The sequence below is a fragment of the Artibeus jamaicensis genome, unplaced genomic scaffold (genome assembly GCF_021234435.1).
Source record: "Artibeus jamaicensis isolate MK-2021 breed Jamaican fruit bat unplaced genomic scaffold, CSHL_Jam_final contig_466, whole genome shotgun sequence".
NCBI classification, from domain to species: Eukaryota; Metazoa; Chordata; class Mammalia; order Chiroptera; family Phyllostomidae; genus Artibeus; species Artibeus jamaicensis.
The window spans coordinates 17,404,756-17,418,655 of record NW_026521844.1 but is presented as its reverse complement, the minus strand read 5'-3'; the positions used below and the strand labels follow the sequence as shown (position 1 = coordinate 17,418,655).

At 34.6% G+C, this 13,900-nt stretch overlaps 1 pseudogene; it reads left to right on the top strand.

Annotated features, from left to right (window-relative positions):
• LOC119047039 (lamin-B2-like) overlaps positions 1-13,671 on the top strand; it is a 54,829-nt pseudogene extending 41,158 nt beyond the window's left edge.
• The last annotated feature ends 229 nt before the right edge of the window (positions 13,672-13,900 follow it).

Below are 13,900 nucleotides of genomic sequence, written 5' to 3'. Positions count from 1 at the left end.
GCTATCATTTATTTACACCTACAGAATGGAAGTCTCCCTAAGATCCTTAGGACCCCTCTTCCTTCATTATTTTTTCATCCCAGATAGATCTGTGTGGCACCTAGATCCTTGCTCTGACTTTATTCTCCTCTAAGGAAAGTTGTTGGGAGAAACCACGCTGTGAAAGTGAACCAACAACACACAGCTCTACAGCAAAGACACTGCAGTCAGTGGAAAGGCTAGGATGAAACAATGCCTAATTAATTTAGACCCACAGAAGATTAGTTTCCATGGGACGAAGAAACGTAAGCAAATTTCGATTTAAAGATTGAGGGGGTGTAAGAAAATAGTTGTACAACTTGTTGCTATCCGGGGGTATTGTAAATTTTAAAGGATACATTTGAAGATGGGAGATTAGAAGAGTATGTCTGGTCTGATGCCAGAAATCCAGGAGAACGTGAATGATTGGTTAATCAGGACAAAGATAGCTGGAGGTAGGGTTTGAGCTAGGACAGGACTAGGGCTAGAGAACGAGTAGCTCTGCCTTTATACGACAGGAAGAAGACTCAACCAGTGGTACATTTACTTTATTATGAAGGAAGGAAGATGACAGATTAGGCTTGTACATCTAGTGGTTGAATTTTTTTTTAATTTAGCATTTTTCCCTCTCTTTTTTTTTTACTGTTGATCAAGTACAGTTGTCTCCATTCCCCCACACACACACTCCCTGCCACCTTTGCCATCCCCACTCCCACCCTTGACACTACCCTCCTTTGGTTTCCTCCATGGGTCCTTTTCACATGTTCCTTGACAACCCTTCCCCTTTTCCTCCTCCTTATCCTTTTCCCCCTCCCCTCTGGTTACTGTCAGTTTGTTGTTTATTTCAATGTCTCTGGCTATATTTTGCTCACTTGTTTGTTTTGTTGATTAGGTTCCATTTATAGGTGAGATCATATGGTATTTGTCTTTCACCACCTGGCTTATTTCACTTAACATAATGCCCTCCAGTTCCATCCATGCTGTCACAAAAGATGGGTTTCTTTCTTTCTCTCTGCTGCATAGTGGTTGAAATTTTTTAAATTTCCAGTTAGATGGTTTCTATCAAATTATTACTAAAATATTTTAAATGACAATTTTTGATCACTACTTCCTCTTTTGGCAGGGTGCAACCAAGGACATGGCAGTGACGTTATTAACATCAGTAGTAACAGAAACAGTGGTGGAAGTTGTAATGGAGATAGCACCCTGGTGGCAGTTAACAAAGCAACAGCATCTAGTGAACATGGGCTCCTGGATCCTTTGCAGGTATCCAAGTCCCTCCGAGAGTAGACTTAGTGGCAACAGTGAACATGGGCTCCAGGTAGCACCTTCTTTTTCTTTCTTCCTGGAATGATACATTACCTAATTCTTTTTGTTTCCTCAACCATGTTAAACTTCTTATAAAGAAGGAAAAACACAATTTTAAACCCAATACTCATTTTAAATTTCCCTTTTGTTAGAAACAACTGGAACTGTTTTTTTTAATAATTGGACTCCGACTTAACCACAAGTATGTACCCTAGAAAGAAAACCTTATGTACATGATAGCAGTAATGTTAACATTAGCAATGGCCTGAGAAGAGTTCAAATGCCTATCAACCAAGGTTTGATGAAAAACACAATGGACTTTATACAGGTATAAACATAAATGAATGCATTTCCATGAAGCAATATACATGAGTTTCAGCAACATGTTCTAAAACACTCACTGTTTTAATGTGTACCTTTCAGTGTTTCTAGTATATTCTCAGAGCTGTAGGGTCATCATTATCTAAATTTACATAATTTTGTAACCCTCAAAATAAACCCCATACTCTTTAGTAGTTACTCCTGATTCCACTGCCCACACCCCAGCCCTAGGCAACCACTAATCCGCCTTCTGATTCTGTTTCTACTCTGGAGATTTTCTGTGAATGGAATCATACAGTACATAATTGTATGTGTGTTTGTCTTCTTTCCCTCAGCATCACGTCATCCAGATTCATCCGTACTGTGGCATGTATCAGTTTCTTATTGGTAAGTAATGTTTTACTGCATGAATATGCCACATTTTGTTTATCCTCCATTGGTTGATTAGACATTTGGATTGTTTTTACTTTTTTATTATAATCAGTAATAGGCCCTGGCTGGTGTAGCTCAGTGGATTGAGTACGGCCCTGTAAAGCAAAGGGTTGCGGTTCGATTCCCAGTCAGGGCTCATGCCTGAGTTGCAGGCCAGGTCCCCAGTAGGGGACACATGAGAGGCAACCACACATTGATGTTTCTCTCCCACTCCTTCTCCTTCCCTTCCCCTCTCTCTAAAAATAAATAGATAAATAAAATATTTATAATCAGTAACAGTATTCTGAACATTTGTACATAAGTTTTAGTGTGAATGTGTGTTTATGTTTGAATTTTTCTTGAGTATATGTACCTATTAATGAATGTGTGTGTCACATTTGGCTACTTTAAATACTTAATTGAACATGAAATGCAGATATCTCTTCAAGATAGTGATTTTACTTCTTTGAAACTGATGAGGGTTATTGCCAGATCATATGGCAGTTTCATTTTTTATTTTTTTTGAAAACTCCATGTTGTTTTGCAGAGTAACTATATTAATTTACATTCCTACTGACAGTGAACAAAGGTTTCCTTTTATTCACATCCTTTGTGAAGAGATTCACATAAATTTGTTCTTTTGATTTTTTTTATAAATAGCTGCCCTAACAGGTGTAAGGTAATATTTTATTGTGGATTTGAATTGCATATTTTTAATGATTAGTGATGTTAAGCATCTTTTTTTATATATCAGTTGGCAATTTGTATGTCTTCCTTAAAAAATATATAGTTATCAAATTGTATGAGTTCTTTATATATTTTGGATCTTATTCTCTTTACCAGATATATATTTGAAATATTTTCTCCCATTTCATAAGTCGTCATTTCATTTCTTAATTATTTTGCTGTGCAGAAACTTCAGTATGATGTAGTCATATTTGTTCATTTTTGCTTTGTCGACTGTGCTTTGTGTATTTTGGGGGGGAGGTTGAGTTTTCTTTTTCTTCTTGAAACATTTTTTCTTTTTCAATAAACCTTGACATACAATATTAATTAGTTTCAGGTATACAACTCAGTGATCAGACACCATATAACTTACTAAGTGATCATCCTGATAATTCTCATACCCGTGTGACACCACACACATTTGTAAGAATGTCTCCCATGCTGTACCCTACATCCCCACAATCATTCTGCAGCGACAGATTTGTAACTCTCAGTCCCTTTCCCTCCCTTACCCACCCCCAAAACCCTCTACCCATTCCCAACTGTCAAAATGTTTTCTACATCCACAAATCTACCTCTGTTCTGCTTGTTCATTTATTTTGTCTTTTAAATTCAATTATTGATATTGCCATTTTATTGTTCATCATTTTTTTCTTCTTCTTAAAGAAGACCCTTTAACATTTCATGTAATATTGGTTTGGTGCTGATAAACTCATTTAGCTTTTTCTTGTCTGAGAAGCTCTTTATATGTCCTTCAATTATAAACAATAACTTTACTGGGTAATCTTGGTTGTAGTAATCTTGTTTTTTTATCATTTTGCACATTTTTTTGTCAATTCCTTCTGACCTGCAAATTTTCTGTTAAGAAATTAGGTGACATTCTTATGGAAGCTCCCTTGTAGATAACTAATTGCATTTCTCTGGCTGCTTTTAAAATTCTCTCTTTTCATTTAACCTTTTGCCTTTTAATTATGATGTATCTTGGTGTGGGCCTCTTTGGATTCATCATGTTTGGCACTCTCTGTGCTTCCTAGATTTATAATTCTGTTTCTTTTTACCAGGTTAGGGAAGTTTTCTTTCATTATTTTTAAATAGGTTTTTAATTTCTGGTTTTTTTCCTCTTCTGGCACCCTTATGATGCAAAGGTTGGTACACTGGAAGTTGTTCAAGGGGCTCCTTGCAATAGCCTCATTTTTTAAATTCTTTTTTTTTCTTTGATGTTCTGATTGTATGTTTAGTTTCCTTCTATGTATTCCAATTTGCTGATTTGATCCTCTGCTTCATCTATTCTATTATTGAATCACTGTAATGTATTCTTCATTTCAGTTGGTGTTTCCTCTATTTCTTACTGGTTGTTTCTTGTGGTTTCATGTCCTTTTTAATGCTGTTCTCCCTAAGTTCTCCCTAAATTCATCTACTCTCTTCCGAAATTCACTGAACTTCCTTACAACCAGTGTTTTGACCTCTACATGAAATAAATTGCTCGTCTCCATTTGGTTTAGTTCTTTTTCTGGAGATTTGTTATGTTCTTTCATTTGGGACATGTTTCTTTGTCTCCTTATTTTGACAGACTTCCTGCATTAATTTCTATGTATGAAATAATGCTGCTATGTCTTCCAGGCCTGATAGAGTGTCCTTATGAGGTAGGTGTGCTGTATTGTCCAGTGACACAACCTCCTTGCTCATCCAAGTAGGTCAGTCTATGTGTGCTCTCTTTTGTGGGCTGTGTATACTATCCTGTTATAGTAGAGCCTTGATTACTGTTGGTACATCAATGGGAAGAATTTATATCCAGGCTGATTAACTGCAAGGACTGGCTGCAACCACAGAGGAGGATCTACTGTAAGGAGTCCCACTTTATGGAGTAGGATTATGTCAGAAGGACTTTGGTGTCTGCTTAGTCTGCCACTTAAGTGCATCCCTTGTGGAGGAGATTGGGTGGTACTCCATTGTGGTCTGAAACTGTACACCAGGTATTCTGTCTCTGGGACTACTTGGGAGGGCAGGACAAAATCTGCTGCCACCTGTATTATGCCTGACATAAGCTGTAAATCAATATGCAGATGGCTGCTAGTTGAGCTGGGTGGGCTTAGAGGTTCCCAGGAGAGGCCAAGCTGTAAATAAATGCTGACTGCTCCTAGTGCTGGTCTGGGGCCATTCAGCAACTGGTATAGAGCTCACTGTGGCCAAATACTGCTTTTTTATAAGGTTTTAGGAAAGTCTTAAGCATAAGCCAAGGCAGGTCATTTTTATGAAAAACAAAACAAAACAAAAACAACACTGAGAATAGCTTGCATGGGCAGCAATTTGTGTGGGCCAGGGTCTCAGAGAATAACTAGATTTTGGAAGAATAGTGATAGGCAGGTTGATGGACACTCAGATATGGCATCCCACTGCTGGCTCTACAAAGGGAGGACCCAGAAAAGGAACAATTGTCTCTGCTAGCACTTTTGTCTCGAATAAAGCTGGTCTTAGATTTCTTACCCTGATGCCATAAAATCCAGTTCCTCCTTGGTCATTTCTTTTGACTTGCCAGCTGTAGTCTCAGTGCTGGAGCTCAGAGAGAGTGAGCAAAAGTAAGTTCATATGGGGACATTTAAGAGGGGCTGCCTGGAACTCCAGAATCTCTGCATCTCACTCAGCTACAATCCCTGCTGATTTTTACAGCCATAGTTATGGATACTTCTCTTCCTGGCACTGGAATCCTAGACTGGGGAAACTGGTGTGGGGCTGCAACCCCTCATTCCTCCGGGGGCACCCTTGCAGCTGAAATTTTCATCCACCAGATGTTGGGTGTGAGACCAGCCTATTCTATATCTCTGTCCCTCCTGCCAGTCTTGATGTGGCTTTTTCTTTATATCTTAGTTGTAGGACATCTGTTCAGCTAGATTTCAGGAGGTTTTCAATGATGGTTGTTCTGTAGTTTAGTTGTAATTTTGATGTAATTATGGGAGGATGGGAGTACCATATTTACCTACACTGCCATCTTGACTGGATGCATTTAATTTCTGATGTCAGTCATTTGTGTTCTCTCTCTCATTAGCCTGACTAGTTATCAATTTTATTAAAATTTTCAAAGAACCAACTTTTGGTTATGTTGTCTATTGATTGCCTGTTTTCAGTTTCATTAATCTGTGCTCACATTTTTGTTATTTTTTGCTGGTGGCTTTGGAATTACTTTGCTTTTTATTTTCTATGTCCTAAAATGGAAGCTTAGATGATTAATTTTAGGTCATTCTTCTATTCTCATGTATGCTATAAATTTCCCTCTAAACACTTCTTTTGATGTGATCAACAAAGTTTGTTAAGCTGTGTCTTTACTTATTTCAAAATGTTACAATTTCTCTGGAGTTTTGTTTTTGATCCATAATTATTTAAAATTGTGTCTTTTAATCTCTGATTATTTGGAGATTTTTCCAAGTACATGTCTGTTACTGATTTTCACTTTAATTTCATTGTATTTTGAGAGCAGATATTACATGATTTCTAGTCTTCTAAAAGTTATTATGTGTATTTTATGAACCAAAATATGGTCTGTCTTGGTAAATGTTCCAAGTGAGCTTAAAAAGAATGTGTATTCTATTGTCATTGGATGAAGCAGTCTATAGATGTCAATCGTGTCCAGTTGATTGATGTTTGTTACTGAGTTCAACTATTTCTTCATTTATTTATTTTTGCTGGATCTATTTTTGATAGAGAGTGTTGGAAGTCTCCATATAATATTAAATCTATTTCTCTTTAAAGTATACTAGTTTTTGCCTCATGTATTTTGATACTCTGATATTGGACATATACATGTCAAAGATTATTTTCTTCCTAGAGAATTGACACGTATATCACTACAGATTATTCTCTTTATTCCTGATAACTGTTTTTGCTCTAAAATTCACTATATCCAAAATTATTAATAGTATAGCTACTCATACCTACTTTTGATCTGTGTTGTCATGGTATTTTTCTCCATCCACTTAATTTTATTTTATATGTATTTTTATATATGAAGTGAGTTTCTTATAGACAATGTTTAGTTACATCTTATTTTTATCTATTCTGATAATATCTGTGTTTTAATTGGTGCATTTATATCATTAATATTTGCATTTTGATACTGTTAATTATTTTTTGCTACATTTGTTACTCTTTTTAATTTGTTGCCCTTATTCTTTGTTCCTGTGTTTTTCTTTCACACCTTTTTACTTTTTGTGGGTTTATTTGAGTGACTTCCATTATTTTATCTTTTCATTTTTTTGAGCATATCAGTTATACTTTCTTTCTTTTAGTGGTTGCCCTAGAGTTTACAGGAAACATTTAATCCAACTCACTTTCAAATAACACTACATTACTTCACATGTATTGCCAATACCTTAAAGTAAGAAATTAATCCTAATACTTCTCTCTCTCCATTGTAATATTGCTGATATTTATTTCATTTATACATATAAATATATTCTCAAATAAATGTGTGTTATTATTATTTGAATGAATGGTTACCTGTTAGATCAACTAAAATAAGAAAAAAATGTTTATTTTACCTTCACATTCTTTTTTCTCTTCCCTTCTCTGTGTAGATTCTAATTTCTGACCCATATACTTTTTTCTGCTCTTTAAAGATCTTATTTTAACATTTTTGCAAGTCCTCAATTACTATTATCATTTTTTGTCTAGGAATGTCTATTTTGAAGGAATATTTTCAAGGTACAGAATTCTAGGTTGATGTGTATTTATTTACCTTTTATTTTCATGCTTAAATTTAAATTGTTTCCACTCCAATCTCTTTCTTGTGTTTTCTGAGAAATGGGATATAATTAAGATCTTTTCTTCTCTATAGAGGTTTATTGTTTTTATTTTTGTGTTTTTTCAAGAATTTTTTGTGTATAGTCTGGAAATGAAATACCAATGTATAATGCTTTTAAAATTTTTATTTTGCTGGTATTCTTTGGGCTTTTTAGATTTGTGGTTTAGTTTATTACATAAATTTTGAGAATTTTTTAGGTATTAGTATTTCAAATATTTTTGTTGCTTTCTTATGTTTCTGATATTTACTTTATATGTACATTACATTTACTGTAGTTGTCTCAAAGTCCTTGGATATTCTTCTTTTTAGCTTTTTGTTTGTTTTTCAGTTTCAAAGTTTTTTATTCAGATATACTCAAGCTTTGAGATTTATTCCTCTATCATGTCTACTTTATCATTTAGTCTATCAAAGCATTCTTCATTTTAGTTAAAGTGGTTTTGATCTCTAAAATTTCTTTTTGGTTCTTTATAAGAATTTCTATCTCTTTGCTTTCATTGTAAGTCTGTTCTTGCAAGATATCTACTTTATCCATTAAAGCCTTTAGTATATTAATCATAATTTAAAATAATTCCTAATCTGATAATTAGAACAATTCTGCCTTTATTTTGGTTCTGATTCTTGTTTTATCTTTTCAAATTGTGTTGTTTTGCCTTTTAGTTCTTTAGTACCTTGTAAAGTTCTTAATAGACAGAGATGGTGTATTAGGTAAAAGAAACTGCTATCAATAGATTTTTAGTAATGCTGTGGTAAATTGTTGGGGGAAGGCAAACATTCCATAATTCTATTATTAAGCCTCAGCCTTTGGTGAATCAATTTGTCCCTGGGCTGTGAACTTCACATGCATTTCTTCCCTTTTCTCCTCCATGCAGGTGTGAGAAGATAGCTAGAGTAGTCTTAAGGTGGGTAGCTCCCTTTTCTTGGATCAGTTAGGCTTTGATAAAACCTCAGTAAGTTAACCTAAAGTCAGGTTTTGTTAAAAACAAAACAAACAAACAAAAAACCCAGGATGCTCCAGCCCATTTTAAAATAGTACCCTGACTGGTGTTGCACGGTGGCCTGGGCATTGTCCCACAAACCAAAAGGTTATCAGTTGATTCCCAGTCAGGGCATATACTGGGGTTGTGAGCCAGGTCCCTCGTTGAGCGTGTGTGAGAAACATTATTTCCTATATCCACATTTCTCTCCCTTTCTCCCTCCCTTCTCCCTCTATTTAAAAACAAATACACAAAATCTTTTAAAAAATAGTACTTTTTCCTCTTCTTCTGCTGGATGCATAGAGGAATTATTATTTTTTTTTCTGATAGTTAGTATGAGGACATGCTTGAGTTCCAGGAGGTAAAACTCAACAAAGTGTTGGGACCCCCTAAGGATTGAATTTCCCTTCAGTTTTCATCTCTTAGAATTGTCTTCCACTGAGAGCTAGAAATTTATCAGTTACAATTCAGGCTTCTCTACTCTGGTGTGGTTCCCAAGGAGGTTTTTGGCCAGTGGGTTTCCACTCTGGAAATTTATGATTCTCTGTATTTGTCCGTTGGGCTCTCCACTTTTGAGAGCAGCTGTTTGTCTTGTTACCTGATTTTTCTGGTGGATTCCTGATGTTGATTTTTCAGTTTGTTCAGTGTTTTACTTGTTATTAGGATGGAGTGGTGATTTCCAAGCTTCTTATATGCCAGACCAGAAAGTGGAAGCCCTCCAGAGACATCCTGTAGCCCTGGGTTACTTCGAAGTTTTAAGCCAGCCCGTTGATTGCTCTAATCGGTATAGTCATCATAAGCTTCTGTGACAGTGAACAGTGGCTACTGATGTGTTGGGCAAATGCCTGGGGTATAGATGGAATGTTTTTCACTGGATATGCTCTAACTAAAAAGAAACAGACATGTTTTGTGAATGAGCTGCCAGACAAATATCATAATGGTAATTCCCCATCTAGTGTCTACCAAGCTGCTTCCTGCATAGCTAACAGTATTAAGGCCACATTCAAGGCTGCCAAAGATCTGGGGATGGGAACAAGACAGGTACAAATGCCACGAAGCTCATTATTTTTACCAATATTTAACTCCTTTTATTGAATAAACACTCAGTGAACTGTTTCAAACCTTTTTTTGGTTAACTCAGATTTCTGAAAATATTGATTTTGAAAAAAAATCAGTAGATTTTCTTTGCTTTTATGAAGTAGTAAATTTTCAGAAGTCCTTATTTTCTTATTTTGCAATTATAGGGTGCTTCTTTTCAGCAATATATATTTGTAACCAAAGTTAGGTCCTGCAGGATAAATATACCACATTTCTCTTTTTAAAAAATTTAAAAACAACTAATATTACAAAAAATGGACTGCATGAGCAATGAAAATGGAACTTTGGACAATGGGCATCTTGAGCAGGAGAGATAGGAGGATGGGATGGTGGTCATGCATGAATAAGATGATGCCATGAAAAAGAATATATTAACCTTCCCCTGGTCAAATTGAAGAATGGAGAAATAAATAAATACCTTATTGACTTGTGATCATTTTAAAATTAACAAACAAAACAGAAAAACAATGGATGACTACAGTTTTCCTAGATTTACAGCTTATTTATATATATTATCCTTAAAATCACATAGTATTTGTACACACACATTTTCATACTCTTATATTTATGCACTCACTCACATGCAAGAGTGTGTGCACACTCTCCACGAACATCACTGACTATTCTTTATAATAATTTATTGACTTTTTGATGTGTCTGAGGTCATAAATTAAATTGGACATGTGTTTCCTGTTTTCTGATTCAGCTCTGCAGTGGATATTAAACTACCTGTTCACATTTTAAACAGATTTTTTTCTGTTGTTTCTCTTTTTTTTAAATGAAACCTTATTTATCCTTTGAATGTTCCCATTCTATTTGACCTAGATTTTTGTGATTACCTCTTAGGTTACATGAATACTCAGGCCATTGTAATGCTGGAAATGTAGCCAACTAAGCAATAAAAATGTAGCACTTGCTTTAATAAATCTAAAATCTGATTCTAAATGGCGTTAATCTCTATGCATTATTATCCTCTGCTCAAAATAGTCTGGACTACAAACATAGCTTTGCATCAAATATTTATGTTTTGGTTTGCTAAATCTAACTTCTTATGGTACTTCACTCATGAACTTGGCCTGGGAATTAATTGCAACATAGTAATTTGAAAAAGACTAAATTTAGTAGAAAACACTTAAATGCCTTAACCCCATTCACCAACATTTATTCTCTATTTGGCATCATTTCTGACCCCATTTTTTAAATATCTAGTTGACATTGTGCTAAAAGCTTTTAGAGTACTCATTAGAGCCAGATCAATTAATCAATGAATTAATTGATTAATTTGAAAACATGTAAGAATTTTAAAGGTTTTAACAGATATAAGAATTTTATGAAAAATATTTATTAAAAAGTCAGCCTCCATAAATAGTCCCAGTTTGGTGTCAATTGGTCCAAGGAATCAGTAGGAATTTATACTTCTTCATTTGCATATAATACACATTTATATTAACAGTATAATGTACATTGTTCAAGAGTAGGGGTAAGAAAACACTAAACAACTAGAAAGGGTTAAAACATTGAAAGACCCATGTGCTGTTATTTCTTTTAATTTTCTACCTTATTAATATCTCACATGATGATATGCTGAGTGTACAGAAGTTATACTTTATTATTAAATGCTTCACTGCAAACCAGTTCTTTAATGTACTCAGGTGGGAGTGTGTGTACATGTGTTGTATGTATGCATATATATACACACATACACACACACATATATGTATATATATATGCTCCATATATAAATCTCCAAAGACATTATATATATTTAAAAAGTCTGCTATTAAACTTGTTATGATATATTGGTAAGTAAGGTAAAAAACCCAGGGTATATATGAAAAGAATTTATTCTAGTTTCAGCTCTAACAGCAAATAGTTGGTATTATGGAAATGTGATTTAGATCGTCTCATTCTTTGATTCACCAAAATGAAAATATTACAAAACATGTTTCTAAGATAATTTGTATTTCTTCTTTGTTTTTTCTTAACTTTTTATTTTAGTACAAGTTTTCAGAGTTTTCTGTTATTTTGTTATGATCTGCCTCACTGAGCAGAATCTGAATTCTTAGAGAGCACCACCTTTATTTATCTTTTTGTCACACATATTAGTAAATTCTGAGGTCATTTGGGAGTTTGAAATTATCTGAAAATTATTTATTTATTTATTTTGACATTTTTCCTAAAGATTAAATACTTAATTTATACTTTAAAAAGTATTTATCAAATTTGTATCTATTATCTACCATTTATCTATCTATATTAACATTACAGAGTAAGAGCACATATTCTTTGAAATTATAATATACTGTGTAAAAAGGCTTTGCCCATTTGTGTACATTTATGCAAAAGTACATTTAAAACATACATTTCTAGCTGTGCACATGTGTCTTCAATTGGCCTTTCTCCTTAAAATGTTCATTAAGTTTAAACCTTAACAAGAAATAAATCACCTAAGTTGTAAAAACATATATATTCAGTTCTTCCACTCTCTCTCTATATATATTTTAGTAGAAATCTACTATATATATAGTAGATATACTTCTATATATATAAGAGATATCTATATATATAGAGAGGGAGAGATCTCTATATAGAGAGAGTTATAATTATAAAATATGAAAGATATGAAAATTAAACTTTTAAAATAACTGTGTTAAAATCAGTACTTTGCTGAAGCAAGCCACATGACTTGACATTGGAAGGTATGATCATTTTTTTCTATGTATGCTGTACTCCATCAGTACATTTTTAAAAAAGTGTCTTCTGTTTTTTGTGTCTATTTCAGTCTCTCTGTTTCTTGACTATTTTATTTAGAATGATGGAGCTAGTATAATTCAGTTTGAAGACCAGGCTATACGGTTTGGGACTTAGGACTCCATGCAACTCAGCACGTGGTGCTAGTGCTCAAGTGTGGTGAAGGAGGCGGCCACAATGAAAGGCAGCCAGCACTGGGTAGGAGCGCCAGAGGTGAGCAAGGAGGGTGACCCACTGGAAATATGGCCCAATGCAGGATGTCAGAGCTCAAAGAGCTTGATGGGGGACAGCTGGCATATGGTGTCAAAGTCCAAGAGTAGTAAAGAAATGTCTGCAGGAGAGTGAAGCTGGGTGTGTTGTCAGAGACAAACAGGGAGAGGGAGGTGTTTACATGGCAGGACGGTCTGTTTTTGAGCTTTGAAGGCTAAGCAGGATCACTCCTTTCTAGGCAAATAGAACAAATAATGAGTAAATGAAAAATAACAGGTGCCAATTTTTTGTTGTTGAAGACAAGAGTTATAATCGTGGAGAGGGATAAAATTAGGATGAACTCTGTGATGCTGGATTGAATTGGGAGCATGTGAGCAATCTCATGGCTTTCATCAGGATAGCATAAAATATAGGTGCACATGTAATTATATGAATAAAACATATACAATGTATGTGTATGTGTATATGTATGTATGTGTGTATCTGCCTTGCAATAGGGATACCTTATAACAATAACCACATCTAGAAAATAGATGGTATTCTAAATATTTCTCTACTAAAATTAATCAGTGCTCAGTGGAGAAATGGCTGATTCTCAGGGCTGGTGTGGGATAATAACAAGCTGAGCCTGGAATATCATGTTGTCCCAGAAAATAAGGAAGTTCTTGAAGATTAATGGGCACATATAAAAATGATATTAAATATTACTGGCCAAATCTATAAACACTGTAGGATCAAAATAAATATTGATAGTGTCAGAATGTAATTGAATAAAATGGGAATAAATAAAATATGAGTCTATATAAAAATTATTTAATGAATAATGGATTCAATGAATTAATGGAAGTTTGCTAAGTGTTTTGATTTTCTATGATGGATAACAAATTGCCACAAGTGTAGCAGCTTTTAAACATCATGAATTTATGATCTCACTGTTTCAGGAGTCAGACCCAGTATGACTACGTTCTCCATGAGTCTGCAATCAAGGTTTCATTCAGGGTCTTCCGTGAACCCGTGGTCAAACAGTTGGCCAGGGCTGTGTTTCCATCTGAGTCTTGACTTGGAAGATTCTGTTTCCAAATTCACTCATGTGGTTAGAAGAATTCATTTGCTGATGGCTTGAAATCTCATATGAACTTAGTGTTTCTTCAGGCTAGTTATTGAAAGCATGACTCTAGAATGAGGTGGCTAGCAAGATGAAGTCATATATTTGTCATATATAACAGAATGTGATCATGGGAATAATATGCCATCACCTTTGCTAGTTAGAAGCACTCACAGTTCTTGC